The sequence below is a fragment of the Lampris incognitus genome, chromosome 13, assembly GCF_029633865.1.
Source record: "Lampris incognitus isolate fLamInc1 chromosome 13, fLamInc1.hap2, whole genome shotgun sequence".
Taxonomy (NCBI): Eukaryota; Metazoa; Chordata; class Actinopteri; order Lampriformes; family Lampridae; genus Lampris; species Lampris incognitus.
The window spans coordinates 32,642,996-32,669,409 of NC_079223.1; the positions used below are offsets into that span (position 1 = coordinate 32,642,996).

The window sequence follows — 26,414 nt, forward strand, 5'->3', positions numbered from 1 at the left end:
TTTCTTCCTAAAACACTTGAAAGAACAGTCGCATCTCAGGTACGTGCTCACTTGACTCACAACAATGGGTTTGAACAATTCAAGTCTAGTTTTCGCTCCATGCACAGTACGGAGACAGCCTTGGTGAAAATCAATAATGATCTGTCTATAGCAGCTGACTCTGGGCTCTTAACCATACTTGTTCTTCTTGATCTGAGTGCAGCCTTTGATACCATCTCACATAACATCCCCCTAGAGAGATAAGCTTCCATTGGGATCACTGGTACCCCCCTTGACTGGTTTAGATCATATCTCTCTGGCCACACTCAGTTTGTCTAACTTAAAAAAAAATTGAGATTATAATCCTTTCCTGTTACTACCGGTGTTCCACAGGGCTCTGTATTGCCCCCCCTTATTTATTATTTACCTATTACCTCTTGGCCACATTTTCAGGAAATCTGGGATTCAATTTCACTGCTACATGGATGACACCCAGCTCTATCTATCAATCAAATCTACCTCTCCACTCTTCCACCCACTTCCCTGACTACTTACTAGAAATTAAATCCTGGTTTTCATACCACTTCCTCAAACTTGATAGTGATAAAACCAAGGTCCTCCTGTTAGGTACCAAATCTACTTTGGCTAAACCTGATAGTTTTTCCCTGACTATTAATAATTCTCTAGTTCCTCCATCACCTCATGTTAAGAGTCTAGGTGTCATCTTGGACAGCACATTATCTTTTGAAGCTCACATCAACAATGTTACTCAGGTTGCATGCTTCCACTTATGCAATATTAATCATCTTCACCCGTCACTTCCACCTAACAGCACTGCCATACTCATTCACACCCTGGTTACATCCCGTATTGACTACTGCAGTTCTATCCTCTTTGGTCTTCCCCTCAAGTTAAACAGCAATTGGTCCAGAATTCAGCTGCCCGTATCATTACCAGAACTCCTTCCATAGATCATATCACTCCTGTTCTTCAGTAACTCCATTGGCTCCCTGTTAAATAGTGTATTGACTTCAACATCCTGCTTCTCAACTTTAAGACCCTTAATAACCTAGCTCCTCCGTATCTTTCTGAACTCCTTCATATCCACATGCCCTCCCGCACTCTCAGATCTTCTTCTGCTCTCCAACTCACTACACCATCAGTCTGCTTGACTACCATGGGGTCTAGAGCCCTCAGTCATTCTGCCCCATCTATGGAACTCTCTCCCACAAGACATCCGCAACATTGGCTCTCTTTCAACCTTCAAATCCTATCTCAAAACGCACCTTTCAAACTGGCATATTCAGACTGATCTAAACTTCATTGAGTTTTGTGTAGATGGTGATTTTATATTTATTTGTTGTATTAACTTTTTATTGTCTACCCTGCTTTGTCTTGATTTTATGCTGTCTGATACAATGCTGCTTGTTTTTAACTATGTTCTGTAAGGAGTCCTTGAGTGCTCTAAAAGGCGGCCACAAATAAAATGTATTATTATTATTATTATTACTAACATGTACTATCATATGTCCAGTAAACAGCATGAACTGAATAAAGCTCATTGTAAAAGAATCAGAATAAGCATCAGTGGACAAGCAGATGTGGATAAACATGAATGGGACTCTGTATAGCTCATTAAAGATGCATTAATAACTAATGACAAAACAGAATGTTTTCTAAACATCTGCCCTTCCTTTGTGGATTTAGAGGAGAATGGCATTGCACTGGCTACCTTAAAAAACTGGCTCCAGACCAGCAGCCTATTGTAAGTAGAAGACTTTACGATGGAAAAGTAGGTAAGCTTATAAAAAAACAAAATCAGGATATGTCACGTAACACACACACACACACACACACACACACACACACACACACACACACACACACACACACACACACACACACACACACAGAGCGAGAGAAGAATGGCCTCATTTAAATATCATTAAAGCCCTTTCATGACACATGTTGTCATCCATTTCATTGTTAATGTGGGAAGTTCCATATGTAACACATGAGTTGATAGCAGAGGAAGTCAGGACTATTGGTTTATAACAGACTGGTACAACAGACTACTCAGAGATCATATTTTTATCCAAGATTCTTCACTAAAGGAAGAATTAATATGAATGAGTCCCATTTGGGAGCTTTTCCAAACAAAACCAAACATGTGATTATAAAGATGTCTTATGAGAAGAGAAGGTTTTCCCTCCATTCAGGACTTATACACCTCCAGACTCAGGAAACAGGCAGGCAACATCACTGCAGAGCCATCACACCCTGGTCACAGCCTGTTCCAACTCCTCCCCTCTGGCAGGTGCTACAGAGCACTGTACCCCAAAACAACCAGATACAAAAACAGTTTCTTTCTGTGGGCTGTCATTCAGATGAACGCTTAACATTGTCAAATAAATCCAACCATTTTGTATATACTGTACTGTACATTGTATGTATACTGGTACAATCTGTCATGTCCATTTACTTCAGGCATGCATGTAAGTAACTTGCTAACATCTATTTCAGCATATCTGACATATTCTCTGCACCACTGCACTTTATCACCTCTTATTTTGCCTGTATAAGTCAATCCTTGTGTATGTATCTGAAAATTGTTGTTATTCTATGTTAAGTACACTGAGAAGGCCACGAAACTGGAGTCAAATTCCATGCATGTGCAAACCTACATGGCCAATAAACATGATTCTCATTCTGAGAATAGATTTAACAGAAAAACCTCATCCTGTCATTTAGCCAAATGGTTTCAAAGCCATGGGCCAAACAAACCCTGTTGATCTTTAACCTTTGGGCTGAGAACAGGAAGAGCAAAAGTGGCCCTGCCTGGAGATCTGAGGCCACTGGCTGTCTCAGAAGGAGTCACGAGTTCAGAAGAAAAACTGTGGTGTAAAAACTTGATGAAATAAAATGGCTGCATTAAGGAGGAACAAGAGGATCCGCTATTCATGCAGTGATATTTACACTGGGGACTAATATCACATCTTGTTTGAAAGTAAGAATATATGTATAGCAGAAGAAATGAGGAAGTACTATTTAAATGGTCCATCTATGTTCAAACTCATATTGTCATTCAGTCAGAGAGGTCAAAGGTTACACATCACCTAGGGGCCTGTGTGAGAAACAGTCTGCCTCTTTTCAAATGATTTTTGTGTTAAATTCCATTTTGTCCTGTACCATCGTACCATTGTGTTGTATTAGTTTATTATTTGTATTAATGTGATTTTGAGTTAAATAAAGTTGAGCTCGTTCACTGACTCTTCTGGAGAATGGTATTAAATCAATACCAATATCAAAATTAAGCACAAAACATTCAGCTGGACTGTTACTGTAGATTGGAAAATGTTTTTCTATTCATCTAAATAGATTCTTCAGTTCTGATGTCAGGTAGGAAAAACCCAGCATTTATTTCTATGGAGACACACACCTGATGAATGAATTAGAACATGAAGAAGTGACTCAGTTGATGGCAAAACATCCTCAAATGTACAATGGTTGGAATGAAAGCTTAATATTCATATTGACATTTATTGGATATCAGAGATTCCGTTCATTAGTCATTACAATGTGACTCAGTGAACAGACGAGAGAGTGAGTCCTCCATCCGGTCGATCATGTCCTGTGACTAACAAGGTCACCTCCGGTCAAACTGAGTCTGATACAGACTGTGGGTTTCAAAACCCCAGCATTCATTATGCGACATGACGGGAATTAGGTACTTTACATTAGGTGTATGATTCAGTCCTCCTTCAACCGATTCAATATAAATCTTGACAGACCAGTAAGATTTGTTCTGATTTGACTCGATTTAGTGCCACAAACAGCAAAGTTGTAGGTTCCTTAAGTTCTTTATTGTGACTTGGGAGAGAGATCCCTCCTCTGTTGCTCTCCCTGAGGTTTCTTCCTATTTTTTCTCCCTGTTAAAGGTTTTTTTTAGGGAGTTGTTCCTTATCCAATGTGGGGGGTCTAAGGACAGGATCTTGTGTTGCTGTAAAGCCCCTTGAGGCAAATTTGTAATTTGTGATATTGGGCTATACAAATAAAATTGACTTGACTTAAGGTGGCACTCCGATCAACATTATTCACCAATCAAATTGAATTTAAAGTTATCACGACCGTACTAAATTGTCCCTAGGTATGAATGTGTGTGTGCATGTGTGTATGTTGGCCCTGTACGATGGCCTGGCAGCCTGTCCAGGGTGTCTCCCCGCCTGCTGCCAGGGACTGCTGGGATAGGCTCCAGCATCCCCGCAACCCTGAGAGCAGGACAAACAGTTCAGATAATGGCTGGATGGATGGATGATAACATAATTAAATCAATTAAATAGTTAAAAATTTGAGTAACAGTAAACACTTGTGTTGAAAATGTTTATCATAACCGAGTGTTAACAGAGGTAAGGTCAGAGGTGGAAAGTAACGAAATACATTTACTCAAGTTACTGTATTGAATACTTTTTTTGTGTATTTTGTATTTTTTAAGTACAATTTAAAATCGGTATTTTGTATTTTACTTGAGTACGTTTTGACTCAAGTATTGTACTTAGTTACTTTATAAATCCTATCCGTTACTGAGTAAAAATAACAATTCAACCTACAGGGGAAAAATACACGCCAGCACCATAGACAGTAAACCAATGGCCAGAACCAACAGTGACAAATGATGATGTGATTAGCACTGGTGCGTGAACATAGAGGGCACGTGTGGACAAGCTAGGTTAGTGGGCGCGAAGTTTTTAGTGCTAGAATGGAGGTCGACAAAGCAGGCACGGCCAGCGGCCAGCGGTCCAGAAGACCCGGACCTAGAAATAATAGATGAAGCTCAAGCTGAAACATCGAAGTCTGTAGAACTAGATGCAGAAAAAAATCCTTGGCCACATTTGGAAGATTTCTTTTTGTTCAAGCGTAGGAAAGGTAACAGCATCATCATGCAGTGCAAGATGTGCCTCCCAGCAGTGAAGTACCTGTCTGCTTTCAACAACTCCACTTCAAATCTGCAGAAGCATGTTTTGGTAAGTATTTCTGCTGTCTCATTAGTAGTTTTATTTAATATAGCCAACCCAGGCTCACCCCATTTCGTGGGCATTTTTATGCTAGCACCTGCAACCATTGACAGTAGAAGAAACCCACAGCTAGCCAGCACATTCTAATTAGCTGCTATGCTAACATAATCAAACGTGACACATCATTAAGTACCAAATGAACTCGCTCCAGCCGACAATCCGCATGTTTATCGTACTTCAAACAGATACAAAACGCGTAATGTATATTTGCAGTCTGTTTAAGTCTTTAGAACATTGGCTAAATTTGCATAACAGCTAGCCCCTGGTACTTGAGTGTGTAAAGGCTAGCTGTTAGTTGCTAGTAGTCTTGAGTGGACTCGGGGAAATTAGCCTTGGTTAAGAGGGTCCCACACCTTTGATGTCCTTGCAGGGGCACTTGACGACATACACTGTCAGTATAGAATTAGGGGCAAAGTGGTGAGAACCACAACAGATAGTGGCTCAAACTTCGTTAAAGCTTTTAGTGTCTTCGGAGAACAGAGCCAGTCTGAGGATGCAGAATCAGATGCTGAGTCGGACAGAGATTCAATTGATGATGAGCCCACAGCCAACTACCTGGACACATTCAGCATCCTGGAGCAAGATAATGGCCTGGAGTACCAACTTCCTACACACCAAAGGTGTGCATGCCATCTTCTCAACTTAGTTGCCATAACAGATGCTGAGATAGCAGAAAAGAAGATGGACACATACAAGAGACTATCACGTGCAGCCTTTGGGAAATGTCAAGCCATGTGGAACAATACAGGTCGTTCATACATGGCAGCAGAAGTTGTGGAAGATCATTGCCGACTCCAGCTCATCCGACCAAATCAAACGCGGTGGAATTCAACATTCATGGCTGTGGAGAGAATCATACGGATCATACAAGAGAAAGGGGAGGAGGCAATCAGGAATATTTGTGAAGAATTCAAATTGAAAACGTAAGTTTTAATTTGCACTTCAACAGTATGAAAGTGTGAATGTGTGTTTACATACTTGAAACTTAACTTTTCCTGCTTGATTTCCTAACAATTGTTTGTATTCTATTTATGCCAGGCTGACTCAAGCAGAAATTGCTTTCCTGACTGATTACTGCTCGGTGATGAAACCTCTGGTAAAGGCCTTGAACATACTTCAGTCAGAGACCAACACACACTTAGGGTGGCTTCTTCCAGTGATATGTCAGCTACAAGCAAAACTCAAAAGGCAGGAGACCTCATCCAAGATGTGTCTACCACTCATCAAAGCCATTCAGGATGGTGTCCAAAAGCGTTTTGGTGAGATGATGATGGACCCAGAACTGATTGCGGCAGCAATACTTCTACCGAAGTTCAAGACCACCTGGACAGAGAGGCCTGATGTCATAGAAACAGGTATGATTGCATCTTATAATAAACTGCTTTTCAACAGTTTATTGGAGATCTACTTTGTTTTATACTCAATACAATGCGGTCAGTGCTATAAGGCATTATGCATTATGGTGCACTCTTGGTAAATTAATCAAGTCTTAATTGTCAGAAATGTGTTGTTTGTCACTCGACACCTTGACCAGATGGCAGAGGTAGAAGTGGAGCAAGTTGGACAACATTCCTCAGATGAAGATGATTTCTTCTCCTCAATAAAGTCCAGAAGGTACAGGGGAGTTGGAAGGGTACCTAGCCTGTATCCCAAACGATATGGATCTGCTAAACTCCTTTCCAAATTTAAAAAAACTCTCTCTGAAACTCAACACTGGCCTGCCTGCTTCAGCTGCCTGCGAGCGGCTTTTCAGTTGTGCTGGATTACTGTTCACTGCAAAGCGAGCAAGGATGAGCTCAACTAACTTTGAAAATCAGCTGCTGCTTAAACTGAACAAGAAGTTTGTAGACTAGGTTATAGGTGATTTAGGGTGTCACAAAACTAGTGGCCTTGATTTGCAATATTCCTCTCTGGAATATTGCTGCTCTTTTATGTTAGTTCCTTTAATTTTGTAACACTTGTGAGCATCATCATGTGGACATTACTTTGTAGTTTGTACCTCTCTGAGAGAGAGAGACAGAGAGAGAAAGTAGGCGTGCACAAGCCTGTTTAATGTTTTTACCACTAAATGGATGAGCTCAATTAACTTTGAAAATCAGCAGCTGCTTAAACTGAACAAGAAGTTTGTAGACTAGGTTACAGGTGATTCAGGGTGTCACAAAACTAGCGGCCTTGATTTGCAGTATAACAGCTGTTGCTGTTGGTGTTGACATGTATGTTGTTGTAATTACACTTACATTTGTGTAGGTATTCTTTGTTGTTATCGCACTTACACACACATGCCCTCTATAGCGCTCTTGCAGCTGTGGAGATGGCATTACCACATTCTCATTCTTTGACGGTTAACAAACACACACACACACACACACACACACACAAGCATGTCTCCTCTGGAATATTGCTGCTCCTTTACGTCAGTTTGACTTTGTAGCAACACTTATGAGCGTCATCATGTGGGCATTACTTTGTACTTTTTACCTGTGTGTGTGTGAGAGAGAGAGAGGGTGAGAGGGAGAGAGAGGGAGAGTGTGTGCATGTGAGAGAGAGCGTGAGAGAGAGAAAACGTGAGAGTAAGCATGTTTAATGTTGTACCACTAAATGGATGAGCTCAACTAACTTGAAGATGCTACTTAAACTGAACAAGAAGTTCAGTTGTTGTGAAGTTATTGTTATTGCGCTTACATTTGTTACACTTGTTCTTTAATTTAAAACAAAATAGTTATGGATTTCTGACCCCTTGTCCTATTTTTACTACCCTCACACCCCACACAAAGAAAGTAACTAAGTAACTTTTACTTAAAGTACATTTCAAATGAACTACTTTTTACTTTTACTTGAGTACATTTTCAGATGAGTACTTTTACTTCTACTTGAGTAATATTTCATCAAAGTATTGGTACTTTTACTTGAGTACAATATTTTTGTACTTTTTCCACCTCTGGGTAAGGTATGTTAGCTAGCTCAGTCGCTCACTATGCCCGTCGCTGGAAAGTTAGCTTCAGCTCAAACATGTCCTTTGGAGTAACCCCAAAATGTTGTTTGGTTTCGTTAATAAATAATAGTGTAGCGAACCAGTACTGTTGGAAGTTCTGATTAGTGGACTCAGTCTATCATCCCCCTGCTCTCTGCCAATCACGGGAATGAATGTTATGTTGCTCAGTGTGCGTGCCTGTGGTTGGTGGAACGGGGGGGGGGGGCTGGCCCGGGGCTGGCCCGGCCCGATGGTTACTGTTTGGTTTTGTTGTTTTCGTTTTGGGAGGGAGACGTTGTTGCACCTCTTAGTGTTTTTTTGACGCGGTTTCGAATGGCTTAATAAACCCAAAGAATTTGAGAATTCAGCTCTTGTCTCCAACTCATAATTGACATTACAATACTGCAATGTGCATGGATAAGTAGACACGTTGGCCCTTGGCTAACGGGTCGGACCTTTTAGTCGACTGGTTGACGTTGTCGCCCGCGGTGCAAGAGATAACGGGTTTGCGTCCCGGCTGTGGCGGTTTCCGGGCTGCCCCTCTAATTCGCTACATTGGTGTCAGAAGTGGGATGGTGAGACCGTAAGGCCATTGAAAGCGTATGCGCCCAGAGGCGTGAAGGAGCTGATATGCTTAAGCATGGGGACGCGCTTCCCAAAGGAGGGGGGGTAGTGTAACGTCCATGGATAAGTAGACACGTTGGCCCTTGGCTAAAGGGTCGACTGGTTAACATTATCGCCCGCGGTGCAAGAGATAACGGGTTCGCGTCCCCACTGTGGCGGTTCCCGGGCTGCCCCTCTAATTCGCTACAATACATTTCCATGTGACACAGAAAAAGCCTGAATTAATTCATTTTCATCGCACATACAGCCAGGCAACAAATAAAAACATTTCAAAAGGGAGTTTTGGACTTTTAAAATTCACTCCACATCTGCAATTATTGCAGTTATTAAAATTTGTGTTCCCTTGTCTGAGCTGTCGTATAGCCACGATGATGATGGTGTGTGTGTGTGTGTGTGTGTGTGTGTGTGTGTGTGTGTGTGTGTGTGTGTGTGTGTGTGTGTGTGTGTGTGTGTGTGTTCCTGTAGTGGGATGAGACGGGGACTTTAACCCTCGTTAAATGTGCTGATCTGTTAACACACACTGTTTCTCAACTAAAACACCTCAAACACACGACTTTGTCTCAGCGAGATTTTCTGTCACTTTATGTGACCGTTCAGTGATGGTGTTACAGTGAATAAAATCGTCAGTATTCTGTCAATAAAGCCCAAATGATTGTTCATTTTTGGGTAAATGGTTTCAGGGCGGCAGACGGCTCCACTGAGTCTCTTTGTATGCAGAGAAACAGGACGCTCTCCTCTTTATACCACCGAAGCCATGCGTGCATATTCACACCCAGTCTCGTAAAAACCCGTTTGGCATGGACCATTAAATTTATGGAGGCGTAGCTTGACGTCCTCGCTGAGAACACTTATGAGTCATTAGATTTTTTTTAGCCTGGTGGGCTTCTGTGTGAACAGAGGGATTTGTTTAGTTTGTTTTTTTTTTGTTTTTTTTTTGGTACATCTGGCCACGTGCATTAGTTAAATGTGCCTTTAGCCTCACAGTCGGTTCAGTTTGTTCAGCTCTCTGATGAAAAGCCACGTCTGCACATCCCACTAGCGGACCGTCGCTTTTAAATGGATGAACCTGAACTACAGGATCTCCACAATGTTTATTCTTATATAATTCTATCATGGTCATTTGGTTACCACAAAAACTTGAGCGAGTTTAATGTGCCATTTTCTTTTTTCATTAAAAACATGGTGGGAAAATCAAAACCTGTCATTCAAACCTAAAAAGAAAAACAAACCACAGGAGGTAGAATTCCTCCCTTCACAATACAACTTTATTCTGCCTTTCTCTACTTGACGCCTCTGGAAAGAGTGCTGAAAACTACTGACGTAAAAGTACTGATGAAGACAATGAGTCAAGTCAGAGTAAACGAGTTTCTTAGTGAAAAACTTTTGACTTACTTTTGTTCTTCTCGTGTCTACCAACTAAACATATGGAATAGTCTCCAGTTGCCTGCCCATATCATTAGAAACAAGCTGGACCAACACACTGGATGAACAAAGCACGTTTAAATTGACGATGGAAATCTGCAGGAACACCTAGTGTCACTAACACGTGTCACTTTTTCACGGAGTGAAGATGAACAGAGATGATGAACGGGGAAATGTGGTTGCTAAAATGAGGAGTGCTAATATTGTTGCTGAAATGCTGCTGAAACATGCTTCACATTTAACCCCGCTAAATGGCCTGGCGGCCTGTCCAGGGTGTGTCCTCGCCTGCCGCCCAATGACTGCTGGAATAGGCTCCAGCATCCCCGTGACCCAGAGAGCAGGATAAGCGGATCAGATAATGGATGGAATAAATATTAAACGTCTAAAAAAGGCTAATTTAGCAACTAACAACAGGCCGGTTGTAGTGTATGGAGATACACACGAAAGCAAATGTTTTTATTTGCAGTAATATGTATTTTATGTTTGTTTTTATGTTATGTCTATTGGTTGTGTATGTTGTATAAGAAGAAGACAGAGCAAGAGGGTCACTCATGTGTTTTCATACCTGCTTAACGCAGTCATTTTGTAATGTTACTACAGTCTAGCAAATAAAAGAGGAAGACCAAAATACACCTTGATCGTTGTATAATTCAGTTATCCTGTAGATACATGACACCGGTCTTAGCTGAGACACGTTTTGACCTGCAAATCACCTGGGAAATATTCAGTGGGGTCCCATTAAGTGACCTAAAGGTAACCAATGTAGTTTTGACTCTGGTGGTGCTACAAAGCAGCGGCTCCATCTTGTTTGTGTCACTGGGTAATGCATTACACACATCTGCAGGAAAAACATGAAGAAGATGAACTACCAAACCGGAAATCGAGCCTCATCAATATGCATCCAAGTAAGAAGAAGAAATAGAAGAACACCAACCAGAGAATTAGGTAGAACACCAAGAGCAAAGCCGCTGTAATGTAGAACGAAGAAAACAAAAGAATGGTGTAGGTAGAGGAGATCCTGGCTGACAATATGCTGGTCAGGAAAATAAGGGAATGAACAAATGTCAAATAATGTGTAAGGAAAAGTAAAATTAAATTTTATAGAATAAATTTGTAAGACTCACCTAAACTGATAATCTGTGTTAATGATGAACATCTTTTTTATCTTCCATTTGTTATGCAAGGGCATAGCCTTGGTAAATGCTGTATTTACATTTTGTTGAGCACTATAAAGCCAACATAGAATAACGTCACATACACATTTTGGTCATGAAAATAATTAGCTGTACCACTAAATAGACTAATTCACATACTCTGAACCGTAAACAGTAGCTATCGTTTGCCGGGCACATGATCACTGACTTTTTACAACTGCCCAATAGCCAACCAAGAAAATGCGTTTTTCTCAGACTTGATGATGTCAGTCAGACGAAAGGTGAATGAGGCTTTACTCTCATTACGACAGTAGTTGGCAGTAGCGTGCCAATGTAACGTTACGATCCGACAATAAAGAGAACAGAAGGAGAACACTGGCCTTCATAAATAATGCCACTCTAAAAACAGGACAAAATAAGGCTTTGCAAACAACGTATGAGGCAGGCGACCTATGGAACATGTTTAGTAGGCTTCAACAACACACACAATGTGTTTTGGTGAAACATGTTGAATGTAAACAAAACCAAGTGTGTTTACGGGGAAAACTACGATGTGTGCCTTTGTGTAGTCAACTTTGTTCCAGTGTATTTTCTGTGGTCACTAATGTTTTTCCACACCTCTAAAAGTGAAACTGCATGGTTTCTGATAGCCGAATAACTTTCTACCGACCTGCAGGGGAGCGTCAGAAACACAGCAGGAGATTTACAGATGGCTCCACCCTGCAGCCTCCGCTTTATCAGCACACACCCAACATGACGTACATGGCCAAACATGATAGCAGAGCACATAGTCATAACTCTCTCTCTCTCTCTCTCTCTCTCTCTCTCTCACACACACACACACACACTTTCTGGCGTCGTTTCAGCATTTTTCCATCAGCACAGCCCACTCAAATCACTTTCAGCTTTCTAATTTTATTAACACAAATTTTACACTGAATTTGTGCTTCTTTACATTTGTGTGTTTATTTGGTGAAACGGCTGTGCTGTCAAACACCACAACATGTAATCCTGACACTCAGTTATTCAGCACACACACACACACACACACACACACACACACACACACACACACACACACACACACACACACACACACACACACACACACACACCTCTGAAAACATTTTCCAAAGGCTCTATGAGACGCACCTTTCTGTTATAGAGCCTTCAGCTTAGCCTCCATAAATTCTCACAGACAGACAGACAGACAGACAGACATTTAGATAGATAGATAGATAGATAGATAGATAGATAGATAGATAGATAGATAGATAGATAGATAGATAGATAGATAGATAGATAGATAGATAGATAGAGCTTCATTTTCTATGCAATTCAGAAACAGATAACTTTACTGCTTTCCAACTTCACTAAGATACTACATTCCATATTTGACATATTACCTTTTACTAATGTCTTGATAATACTAATATAAAAATAATATTAACCTCTTTATACACATTACACACACACACACACACACACACACACACACACACACACACACATTTCTTGCTTTGGCAGAAGAGTTTAAAAACCTTCAAATCAATAAAACTCTTCTTCTGAGGAAGAAGGAGAGGGGGGAGGCATATCAATAATATATCAATAAAGCTCACTGAACGGAAATGAATCAGATTGAGAGAGAGACAGGGAGGAGTATCAGAGTGTGTTTGGGGATACAGAAAAAAGAAAAAAGAAATGTGTTAGTGTGTGTAGGTGAGTGTTTGGGAGAAATGGACACACACATTCACACGCACATAAACATGAGAGCGAGAGAGAGAGAGAGAGAGAGAGAGAGAGAGAGAGAGAGAGAGAGAGAGAGAGAGAGAGAGAGAGAGAGAGAGAGAGAGAGAGAGAGAGAGAGAGAGAAGAACTTGATTAAGTGAGAGGCAAATTCTGGCAAAGTAGATTCAGATTAGACTCAGGTGTGTGTGCGTGCGTGCGTGCGTGCGTGCGTGTGTGTGTGCTGCTGGTTGCCAGGAGGAATAAACACTCAGATGAAATGACTTGTCGGGACAGGACAAAGAGAGGAATGTTTCTCTGGAAAAACATCAAGACAAGAGTCGCCTCCTATTGGAAATGACTGGGAGTTGGACTTTTACAAGGTTCTGCAAAAATGTAACTTCTCTGTTGGTTTGTTCACTTTGTGATCTCTGTGCCAAACATTGTTAGAAACAATGTCAGCCTTTGTCCCAGTTTCCCCACTGCAAGGCCAAAGGCTTCCAGCCGGCTCTCATTACTCATACGACCGTCTCTTAAGGCCAGAGGGAAAGATATGTATGAAACACATATGACGCAATTCACTTGGAGTTGGAATTAAACTGAATTCAGATAAACATTGTTGGTTCCCAAAATTTGGATTTCAAATCTGGTAACTACAACACTCTTGTTTTATAGAATCTCACTTGTGTGCAAATAACCATAGAAAATCACTATGGAGCCTTGCCTACATACAGCGTCTATCTATCATCTATCTATCCATATACATCTATCTCAAGACAGTGTATGGATGAGACTCCATTAGTAGCCATTATACTGAAATGTCTTCTGTGTCTTTGAAACGCTGCCAAAAATGTATCTGCCGGTGACGTCACCAGAAGACAATCAGTGAATTGAAAACTACAACAACAACAAAAAAAAGTTTTTCAATGTATTTTATCTTGCGCATCCGGGTGGCATGGCATTCTATTCCGTTGCCTACCAACACAGGGATCGCCGGTTTGAATTCCTGTGTTACCTCCAGCTTGGTCGGGCGTCCCTACAGACACAATTGTGGGTATGTGTCCTGGTTGCTGCACTAGCGCCTCCTCCGGTCGGTTGGGGTGCCTGTTCAGGAAGGAGGGGGAACTGGGGGGAATAGCGTGATGCTACATACCCCTGGTGAAACGCCAGGGGTGAAAAGGTGAAAAGAAGCAGCTGGTGACTCCACATGTATTATAGGAGGCATGTGGTAGTCTGCAGCCCTCCCCGGATTGGCAGAGAGCGTGGAGCAGCGACCGGGATGGCTCGGAGGAGTGGGGTAATTGGCCAAGTACAACTGGGGAGAAAAAGGGGGGAAATTTTAAAAAAAGGGGGGTATTTTATCTTGTGTTAACTCTCGAGTCTTATTTTAAAGGTACTGCCAGTAAAATTGTCTTATCCCAATGACAGATATTATTGTTTGCTTCGGGAAAGTGCCTGTATGATAACGGGACTTGTTTAAAGACATTCACTCTAAAAAAAAAGAAAGATTACCTCAAATCAAGTTTTTTGTTTTAAGATTTCTTTGGTGGAAATTTCTTATAACAAGTCTTATAACCATGAAACACTTTCTTGAAACAAGCAGTTTTATTTGCAGCAATATCTTGAAATAAGCATTATTTGATTTTTTTGAGATACTTTATGGATCTCCGTAGAGAAATTACACTCTGCATTTAACCCATCCTAGCTGTGTAGCTAGGAGCAGTGGGCAGCCGCCGTGCAGCACCCGGGGGACGAACTCTTACCATGCCTCGGTCAGGGGCCCAGACAGGAGTACTAACCCTAACATGCATGTCTTTCTTGATGGTGGGGGAAACCGGAGCACCTGGAGAAACCCCACCGCAGAAACAGGGAGAACATGCAAACTGCACACAGAGGACGACCTGGGATGACCCCCAAGGTTGGACAACCCCGGGGTTCGAACCCAGGACCTTGCTGTGGGGCGACAGCACTAACCACTGGGCCACCGTGCCACCCAAATGAGACTTATGAGACTTAAAAAAACTTACACTTAAACAACTTGAACGTCTTGAACATCTTTCCAGTGCACTTCCTGGTTTGCCAATGAGCTGCACTGTACAAGAAAATGCAAATCATGATGCTACATAATACAGCTGTATGAACCGTTGACATTTGGATTTTTTGAGAGATTATATATAATGTTGTAAATCCTGACTGTTTATCTTTAAAGACAAAGGCCAGACGTGAACACAGTGAGGAGCTTCACAAAATGCTACTACCCAAATCCCGAGTCCTACCTCCAGGCTAGACGGTGTGTGTCCCTGTATTGAAGATTATCACCTCTTTAACTGTAAACTTGGACGTCATCTTCAGCTCAGATGCCTACCATCTCTGGAAACGGTGTCATATTACTGCTGACCTGCTAACACAGTTTAATGATACTGTGGCATTGGTTTGCATTGGGAGCTTGATCTCCGTCCCCATATTAGCCTCAGAGACCTCCCACCCCGACCCTCAGTCATCTGTCACTGCAGCCGGCTGGAAAGGGAGCTTAGCTAGCTTGTGGAGTTAGCCCAGTCTTTTCTATAGACCTCCATCCACAGGACAGCTGCAGGGCTGTAGCTTTGTGAACCGTTTGCACCAGGAACCTTCATGGTGAAAGCAAGACATTCTGGTTCTGATTCCACTGTGCTTAAATAACCGCGACCATGAGGTGAATGAAGGAGGCTGACAATTCAAAGTACGACGGTTAAGCAACTTGCTTCATTACACACAAAACTGTACATTATAAACACTACAACACTGTGCTGCTGTACATTATAAACACTACGACAATGTGACGCTGTACATTATAAACACTACAACACTTCTGCTTTACATTATAAACACAACAACACTGTGACACTGTACATTAAACACTACAACGCTGTGACACTATACATTATAAACACTACGACAATGTGACACTGTACATTATATGTACATTATAAACACTACAACACTGTGACACTACACATTATAAACACTACGACAATGTGACGCTGTATATTATGAACATTACGACACTGATGCTTTACATTATAAACACTACAACACTGTGACGCTGTACACTATAAACACTAAAACACTGATGCTGTACATTATAAACACTACAACACTGTGATGCTGTACATTATAAACACTACAACACTGTGGAGAGAGAGAGCGAGAGCAAGCGAGCGAGAGAGAGAGAACGGATGTATTAGAAGAATTATGGCTGTAGCAGCTTGTCTAGATAGTTGTGTCCTTGGACAATGCTTGCTGTCATGTGTGGTAATTGTGGGATAAGCTCTCTGAACAGGGAAAGACTGTTTTCTCTGTAGAGTAACACCAATGTAGTTCAAGTTTTAATAGCCAATATAGACCATCGGGGCTTCCCTGGTGTGCATATTATCAGCGGTGAAATCTCTCTTCAAGCCAACGAGTAGCTGTGGTGGCGGCAAACACTAAAAATGGGTTAAGCGCCGTAAGAAGCATTAGCCATATTTCCATCCTAAAGTGAACTGACTGAATGCCACAGGAGTCTTGACACCTTAGCTTTCAGGCAGTTCTCCCACTGACAGTTCAACCACTGGTAAGGTCTTGGTTCAGACCTCTGGGTGGTGGGGTTTTAGTTCCCTTGGGGTCAAATCTGCTATTCCAATCCTGCCTCTCTGATTTCAGTGGGTTCATGAGCCAAAGACCCTGAAGTAAGGAGATATCCACCCAGCTAACAGAGAGAACCAACACAGACAAAAACCAACTGACAGAGAAATTGATTTAATAGTTGTTCTTATCCAAATGCTCGATTTCAGAGGGCCAAGCCAGTTTCTGAAAGCTCAGCCCTAAAACATGGAAACAGCAGATGATTTGCAGACTGCCACATTGCAGTTTAGGATGGCACCAACAGGAGCATGTATTTATGTTAGGCTCCTGAAGGGAAACTTCTCTGATTTCCAACCTTATTTCCATGTGTTAATCAGCGGTGACACCTCTATAATGTACACAACACTTGTCAATGTTGTGTGTTTCACCGTAGCCCCCTATGGAAAACTCGTTTACTTCTGTCATCCACTGAACTACAACACAAGTTTCTCATTGGTAGAGATTAGAAAATGAACATCACAGCCTATCAGACTTATAGTTCTTCTGTCATCCACTGAAGTCAGTGGGTGATGGAAGTAAACCAGTATGCCATAGTGGGCTATGGTGATACAGACAACACTAACAGGTATTATGTATTTTATAGAGACACCACCGCTATAAGTAATGCATGGAAATAAGGCTGAAAATCAGTAAAGTCTTTTAATCCAGCAAGTCTCGTGATATCTCCCATATACTATATCATGACTTCAGAGATCTTTCCAAGGATGAAATGGAGGCGGAGGAGGGCACACTCTGTTTATCTGTGCTACTGTCATGTATTTCCTGTTCTCAGCAAGAAGTCCTTGTACAAAGTGTTACTTAACCTTTGACCTCTTTCTATCCACCTTATTTCTATTTTGCTTTCACTCGCTCTCTCGGAACACTGTGTGTGTGTGTGTGTGTGTGTGTGTGTGTGTGTGTGTGTGTGTGTGTGTGTGTGTGTGTGTGTGTGTGTGTGTGTGTGTGTGTGTGAGTGAGTGATTGAGTGAGTGAGTGAGTGAGAGAGAGAGATACAGACAGACAGACAGACAGACAGACAGACAGACAGATGGCGGGTGAATCAAAGAAATGGATATGCTGGAGTGATGGAGAGGTAAAGAGAGGGGAGACATGTTGGATTTGCTTAAAAACGTGTCAAGCAGTTCCATGCAACTGTTTCCAGTAACCTCTCTTCTTTTATCAAATGCGTGCTCACTTCTCCAGCCCATGTTAATAAATCACATTTCTCAGAAGTTACTTTAGAGAGTTGTATGGAACCGCTTGACAAAATGTGTTGAAGTAAAGCCAACATTTAATTTGTTGGAGCATCACATAAAATAAATCAGCCGCTTTCTTTTAATGCCTGTCTGTGACAGAGGTTATGGACCTTCACCAACTCGACCACTAAATTACTCACCATGTAGAGTCATTACATTACACTATCTGGTTTTTTCTGACTAGTCCTTCTACCTGGCTGAAGGCTATTCATCAGTAAAATCAGACAGCGTAGTGTTGTAATGAAAACGTGTGTACACACGACTTCATATGACCCAATAATGAAACTTATCTGGACTCCATCTACCTCAACCAGGAGGCTCCTGACTCATAAAGAGACCTTACTTTAATGAAAAGAGCTTCTCTCATTAAGGGTACAATCTGTAAATGTATCTACTTAAACAAACAAATAAAATAAATAATAACATTAATACAGCAGCCAATTACATTTCTTTGTTTGAATGGATCCAAATTTGATTGGCTGCTGAGGCGTCCATTCCCACGATGGAGCCACGGTTGTGTTTGAATTCAGACCATCACAGATTTTGTGGGGATGTCAGTTTTTTAAAACATAAAAATAGTCTGTGTCATCCAAAGCTGTACGCCGTAAGTAGACTGGTCTAAACCATTGCTTTTCATGCAGGAGACCGGGTGGATCCCAGGACGTCACATTTTGTACGGAGACAGAAAAATAAAAAACACAACCGTAATACCTCAAAAATACATTTGCGATAGTGCTATGATTTAACTGTATTATAAAATATCACTAAAATAATGTTCAGTGCTGACATGTCTTGTGTGTTTCATTTGATTGTTCGTAGAACATGACTGAAGAATGTAAACGAGAACACTACATCGATGTAACAATACAGACAGGATTATTGAATATCTCACTTTTTAATGTAATGAGAATGCATTTTTTCGGGGTATCTGCACACTTTTAAAATACTTTAAGGACTTCTAAGACCTACTTAATACCTCTAAATAGAAAAAATACCATTTCCACAGCAAGAAAAAAAATGGACAAACTGGGGATATTACACTGTTGCTGAATTGTATTGAATATGAATATAAAAGCCATTTTCTGTGCAAATTAGCTGGCAACAGCCTTCTTGTTAATTAATGAAAATAAAACTATGGCGGTCAACGCAGTCAAATGGAAAACCATAGCATCAAATACACATAAGAGGGAAGTGTAGAGAAAGGGGAAAAGTTGACAATATAAATCAAATGTAAGTGTTTTTTCAGACCCTCTCTGGCACAAAAAAAAACAAAACTGAAGTTTCTTTGACCCCGTTTGTCAATGGACGCCATATCTCTCATGACGTGTCGCAGCTCATCTGCGTCTTATCAATTTCGCCATCTGACACGTGCACCAGCTCTCTCATGTACTTTGCTCGTCTCCTCAGTGTGTTGGATTTTGTTATCAGCAGCGCCATTTTTGTCCCTGCAGTATTCTCTGCTCGTTCTGTGAACTTGTCAGTTTTCTTCTGGAGACTCAGTACCCACCGTATTTCTGCCTTCAACGTTGCTGTCGGTAGACAAACAAACTGAATGCTGTCTGCTGGCCGCTCAGCTGAGCCGTGGTAGTTATGGAGTGTGTAGCTCTGGCAGACGCATTTGCAGTGGACAAATTAGTTCTAACGTTACCACGAGCCGCCAAGCTAGCGACAGGCTCAACGTATGACTCGATGGCCACGGTGCTCTCTCCAGTGCTAGCACAGCATAGGACTTTTTCGGATTTCATATGAGAATCTAATGCTTTACAGCCCATTGTCACCAGTTTGAATGCCTTGTGACAAAGTTCACATCGTGCCTTGTATAAATTGCTGGATTGTTTAAGCCACCCATGATATTTGTCGTCCTCCAACAATTTCAGATGGAATTTACCCATTTACTTTTTTGGGGGGGATCCCCCCCCTTTTTCTCCCCAGTTGTACTTGGCCAATTACCCCGCTCTTCCTAGCCGTCCCGGTTGTGGCCCCACCCCGTCTGCCAAGCCGCGGAGGGCTGCAGACTACCACATATCTCCTCCGATACATGTGGAGTCGCCAGCCGCTTCTTTTCACCTGACAATGAGGATTTTCACCAGGGGGACGTACCACGTGGGAGAATCACGCTATTCCCCCCAGTTACCCCTCCCCCCGAACAGGTGTCCCGACCAACCAGAGGAGGCGCTAGTGCAGCGACCAGGACACATACCCCCATCTGACTTCACACCCGCAGACATCGTCAATTCTGTCTGTAGGGAACGCCCGACCAAGCCGGAGGTAACACGGGGATTCAAACCGGCGATCCCCGTGTTGGTACTCAACGGAATAGACCGGCACACTATCCGGATGCACCCATTTTCTTTTTGCTTGTCGCCTCATCTGTCACCCGCTAGCTTCTGCCTCCTAGTCCCATTGCTTAATGAGGTCTAGCATATGCTATTCAGTGCAAATACATTGAGCATTGCTTCAACCGCGTAGACAGATAACACAGTGTGGGTGGGCACAGAGAAAATCAGGTGGGCCTAGCCCGTCTGAGACCAATCATATTTAATAGGTTCTGAAACAAATATGTTTACCAAAAGAGACCATCACAACTATACTTGCTAAATGCACCACAGTTTAATCATACAAGCCTAATACATCAGCAGAGGTAATGTTAGAATTCAGGGGGCCGCCGGGAATCGAACCTGGGTTCCTCGCACCACAGGCGACTGCGCTAACCAGTCAACTAAAGGGTCCGACCCTACACATTCATGGTCGTTACACTGTTACACTACCCCCTCCTTCGCGAAGTGCATCCCCGCGCTTCAGGACACCAGCTCCCTCACGCCTCTGAGCGCACATGCATCCCACCACTGCCACCAATGTAGCGAAAATTCAGGGAGCAGCCAGGAACCGAACCTGGGTTCCCCGCACCACGGGCGACTGCGCTAACCAGTCAACTAAAGGGTCCAACCCGTTAGCCAAGGGCTAGCGAGTCTACACATCCGTGGTCGTTACACTGTTATAACAGCATCACATAGCCTGGCATGGTGGCCACATAAACCACACACACACACACACACACACACACACACACACACACACACACACACACACACACACACACACACATACAAGACGCAGCAAAAACTATACCCAATAAACAGCAACACTGAAATAGGCAATAGGATACTACCGTCCGAAATGGTAAATTAGTTTACTTTTGATGATTACAGCAGGAGACACAGTTGATGTTGAACACTGAAATTACATACTTGTCATTACGACTTGGCACTTGAGAAACTGGAGCAGGAAGAGGTGTTTTTGTTGAGAAGGATTCCTGAACTGGAGCTGAATTCTTTTCCTCCTGCTCCTTAAGTCTTTTTGTGACAAACTTAAGCAAACTGTTTGGTTTAGCCATGAATTTTATTTTATTTTATTTGTGGATTTTTCCCCCCAATTGTTCTTGGCCAGGCCCTGTTATGACCTGTGATGGCCTCGTGGCCTGTCCAGGGTGTCTCCCCCCCTGCCACCCAATGATGCTGGGATAGGCTGCAGCATCCCCGCGAGCCTGAGAGCAGGGGATGTATTTGGCCAATTACCCCACTCTTCCGCGCCGTCCCGGTCGCTGCTCCACCACCTCTGCCGATTCGGGGAGGGCTGCGTACTACCACATGCCTCATCCAACCACATGCCTCCTCCAATACACGTGGAGTCGCCAGCCGCTTCTTTTCACCCGACAGTGAGGAGTTTCAACAGGGGGACGTAGCGCGTGGGAGGATCACGCTATTACCCCCAGTCCCCCCCCCCCGAACAGGCGCCCCCACCGAGGAGGCGCTAGTGCAGCGACCAGGACACATACCCACATCCGGCTTCCCACCTGCAGACACATTCAATTGTGTCTGTAGGGACGCCCGACCAAGCCGAAGGTAACAGGGGGATTCGAACCTGAAACTCCCATGTTGATACTCCGCTACGCTACCGGGAAGCCCCATGATTTTTATCTTAACCTACATTACAAGTAGCTAGCTAGCGGAAAGTAGGCTTCTGTTCCTCCGTGCAGTGGGTGGGCTGTACACAGAGGCAGGGGCGTAACCACGGGTGGGCCTGGCCTGTCACAGGACCACCCATTTCAAGCCCAGGCCCACCCAATCACGCTGGCTTACAAGCACGTAGGCCGGCCCCTTTTACGTACGTAGAACTGCAAAATCTGAGCGCGCATACCATCACGCTCTGTATTTTTCACTGCTGCTAACTAGCCAATAGCCAACAGTTAGCCATAACTTATGGAATGGCGAAACAAAGTTCAATCTTCCGCTTTTTTAAAAAACCACGGATGGAGGAGGAGGAAAGCACACCTGCTCCAGCACCGACTGAGCCGCCCAATGAGAGTGAGATACCGCCGGAGAGAACGACAGAGGAGGCTACAGCTTCTCCGTTGCAGGCAGCTTCTCCTCCCCCCTCTGACGACGGTGAGACGATTCCCTTGACCATGCCACCACCAGATTTGTCTGCTGTGGATGAGCCACCCTCGCAGCCTAAATTAGTGTTCCCCGCAACCAACATTTCAGGAAAATTACGTTCTTTTTCCCATAAGTGGTATGAAGAATTTAAGTGGCTTGAATACAGCTCAGCAAGGAACGCTGTTTTCTGTAAAATGTGTAGGCATTTCCCCGAGCCCCATATGGAAAACACGTTTTTTCGAAGCGGGTTTGTAGATTGGAAGCACCTCCGCCAGGCATGCTCGAAACATCAGGCTAGCAAACCCCATTGTATTGCACTTGGTAAATTTGAGGGTTACAGAGCAAGCCTGCAAGGTAGGGGACTGTTCTAGACCAACTAAACCCTGAGGCAATGGACCGCTCATTTGTGGAAAGAAATCGTGATCACGTAAAGGTGGTTCTGGACATTGTTATGTTCTGTGCAAAACAAGAACTGTCATTACGTGGACAGCGAGGAAGCATAAGCACTAAACAAGGGAATTTTTTTTAAATTGTTTAAATTCATTTGCAAATACGACCCAGAAATTCAAAGTCGCCCTCAACAAATGCCTAAAAATGCAACGCTCATGAGTGCAAAAATTCAGAAGGAATTGCTGGAATCTGCTGCCTCATTACTGTTGCGCAAGATAAAAGCAGAGCTGCGTGAATCACCCGCCACCTACTATGCCATATTAGCGGACGAATATAAGGATATGTCAAAGCGTGAACTGGTCGCTGTGTGTATTAGGTACGTTCATGCAGGGACAATAAAAGAAAGAGCTATTGGATTTGTAGACACCGGTGATATGAGTGCAAACGCGATATCTGAGAAGATTTTAGAAGTGCTGCAACCACTGGAACTTGATCCCTATCTGTGCGTGGGTTTAAGCTTTGACGGGGCTTCCGTAATGTCAGGGAACAGAGGGGGTGTGCATGTTATTTTAAAACGCACTTTTCCAGACGCGGTATACATCCACTGTAATTCCCACCGTCTTAATTTAGTTCTTTGCACCGCATGGAAAGTGTCGGGACACGTCAGCACTTTTTTCGAGACACTGAACTCTCTATACAGTTTCATGACAGGTGCGCACAGACACGCTAAACTCCTCGACATACAGAAAGAGCTTCATCCTAACGGACGATGCCTGGAGTTAGAGCGCTCAACAGACACCAGGTGGCGCTCGAAGTCAGGATCAGTGAGCAAGGTTTTGGTGTTACTTGACGTTATCTTGGAAAGGCTAGCACAATTTTCCGAAACTAGTGGTCACACTAAAGTTGAAGCCGAATCACTTTTGCAACAAATTCAGACGAAGAAATTTTTTGCTTTTGCTGGTTACATTCGGAAAATTATTCGAGAGCAGGTTTACAGAGTGGCTCATTGACTGTCTGTCACTGACTGCATAGATCTAATTCAAGGCCTCAAAGACAGTTTTGCACAGTTTAGAGATAATTCACAAGGTGATTTCAGCAAAGTGTTAAAACTAACAGAGGAACTGATGGAAAAGAATGACGTCTCCAGCGGGGATATCACCGGCGCTCGGGAGAGAAAGCTGCCCGCGAGATTCAATGAGTCGGTGGTTACCACTAGTTTGGGCAAAGCTACAAACGTGAGGAACAACGCTGACCTGAAGCAGCTATGGATTAACATTCTGGACAGGCAGATTACTGAGCTGGACAGTCGCTTTCAGCAAGATCAGTATGGCATCATGCGAGCAGCCGCTGCTTGTTTACCAGGATCAGTTACGTTTGCCCAGAAAGAATCATTGCAGCATTCGTGTGATCATTACCGGATATCTATTGAGGACGCGGAATGGACCGTTTTCATTCAGGCACTGCGTCGTAAAGTGGAGAGGGGTCAGTGTTACCCATCCCTCATTGAAGTGCTGGACAGCTGCAACTCTGACGTTTTCCCAAACATTAACAGACTGTTAAGGGCAATGATCACCATTCCCCTGACTTCATGTACTGTTCAAAGACTCTTCTCCACTACAGGCCGTATCAAAACATGTCTAAGATCTTCCATGCTAACTGCACGCCTCAACAATCTATCCCTGTTGTCCTTTGAAAGGGAATTTACTGACTCTTTGGACTATGATGAAATAATCTCGATCTTCAACGCTCGCCCTCGGCGTCTACACATTGTGCTGTAAAACGTGTACTATAGGCCTATAGCTTACATGTTGTATCATGATCTTTTAGACTGTTTTCCTCAGTGATGTTTAAATGGTTGTGTAGAGCCTGGCGAGAATGACTGGGGTGGTATTTGTTTAAGTGGGTTTTTATTAAAGTTTTAGTATGTTTCTTGGTCACATACTAAAAACCTGTGTTATGTGTTTACTGCTGTAATGTGTTCGAATTTGCATCTTGTTTGAAGGATTATTACTGGAAAATGTTGGTCCATTTTCACTCAGGCCCACCTAAAAAAACATTCCTGGTTACGCCACTGCACAGAGGGAAAGAGGAGGGGCTGATCACAATCTGGCATTAGGGAAGCACACTGCCACTCCAACAATCAGACCTGTTATCATCACATGGTAAACAAGAAGCAAGGAACAAGATTTTTTTTTTATTGGTTATGTCGTGGTTTTGTTTTGGTTTTTTTTTTTTTTTTTACAATTAATTTCAATAGTGTAAGAAATAATATTACCTTTTTAATTTGCAGCTAACTCATACATTTTTTATAATTATGCTGGATTTAGATAGCATAGGCACACCCGTGGCTATGCAGTTGCATTGCTTGAAATAACTGTTGGGCTGTTGTGGAAAATAAAACACAAAAACCGAACAAACTATAGATATACACTCACTTGTTCTGGGCCAGAATAAATGTAATGCCTTCCTTCCTAAAATTCCAGACATCTTTAGACCTTGAATAAAAAAAGAAATTCAGGAAGTTTTAAGATTTTTTAAGGATCCTCAGGGATTACGTAGGTCCTGGGTCAGAAGGTTTGGGGACCCCTAGTATGAATGATATTATAATACTATGTTTTAATATATAATATTTAATATAACACTAAGTGTGGCTACTGAACAGGTGTTCTTTCGATTTTCTCTGACGACAAGACCAAACTAGATGTGTGCTGGACGGTTTCTCCCTCTCCTACCAGGAAAATAACGAATGGGTAAAGGCAGCCCGAATGAAAAGTAAATCAAGTAGGGAGCTAACTGTCGAGTGTTTTGACAAATTCAGAGTTGACTTGATAAAAACTATTGATTTATAAAAAGAAAATAACCATTTTTTATTGTTTTCCACCACTTTCTGTCTGTCGTCAACTTTCATTTACCAGCCATTATTGTGCTTTCATGAGATCCATAAAAGAGAGGAAAACAAAACAAACGACGGATAAATGTTCTGAGAACGGATGCTGATGTAAATGCATATTAGAGGACAGAGAACTGCACATTTAAACAAGAGCAACACAACACAACACACACTAAACACAACACACACAACACATACTAAACACAACACAAACTAAACACAACACATACACATCACAACACAATACACACTAAACACAACATAACAAACTAAACACAACACATACTAAACACAACACATACAAAACACAACACAACACACAAAACACGACAAAACATATACTAAACACAACACAACACATACTAAACACAACACAGCACACAACAAAACATACTATAGCGAATTCGGGGGGCAGCCCGGCCAGACCATCACAGCCGGGATGCCCCCCGAATTCGCTACAATACACTAAACAACACAACACAATACACAATAAACACAATACAATACACACAAAACAATAGACACACAACACAACACACACTAAACACAACACAAACTAAACACAACACAACAGATCCTAAACACAACACACACAAAACACAACACAACACATACTAAACACAACACAACACACACAAAACACAACACAACATACACTTAACACAACACAGCACACACTAAACACAACACATACTAAACACAACACAACACACACAAAACACAACACAACAACATATACTAAACACAACAAAGCACACAAAACACAACAAAACATACACTAAACAACACAACACAATACACACTAAACACAACACACACAAAACACAACACACACTAAACACAACACCACAAA

At 42.5% G+C, this 26,414-nt stretch overlaps 1 protein-coding gene across 4 annotated transcripts in view; it reads right to left on the reverse strand.

The window, feature by feature from the left end:
* The window catches only part of piezo1 (piezo-type mechanosensitive ion channel component 1), a 178,998-nt gene that overhangs the window by 123,675 nt on the left and 28,909 nt on the right, over positions 1 to 26,414 (reverse strand). The gene's annotated exons all lie outside the window — the stretch shown is intronic.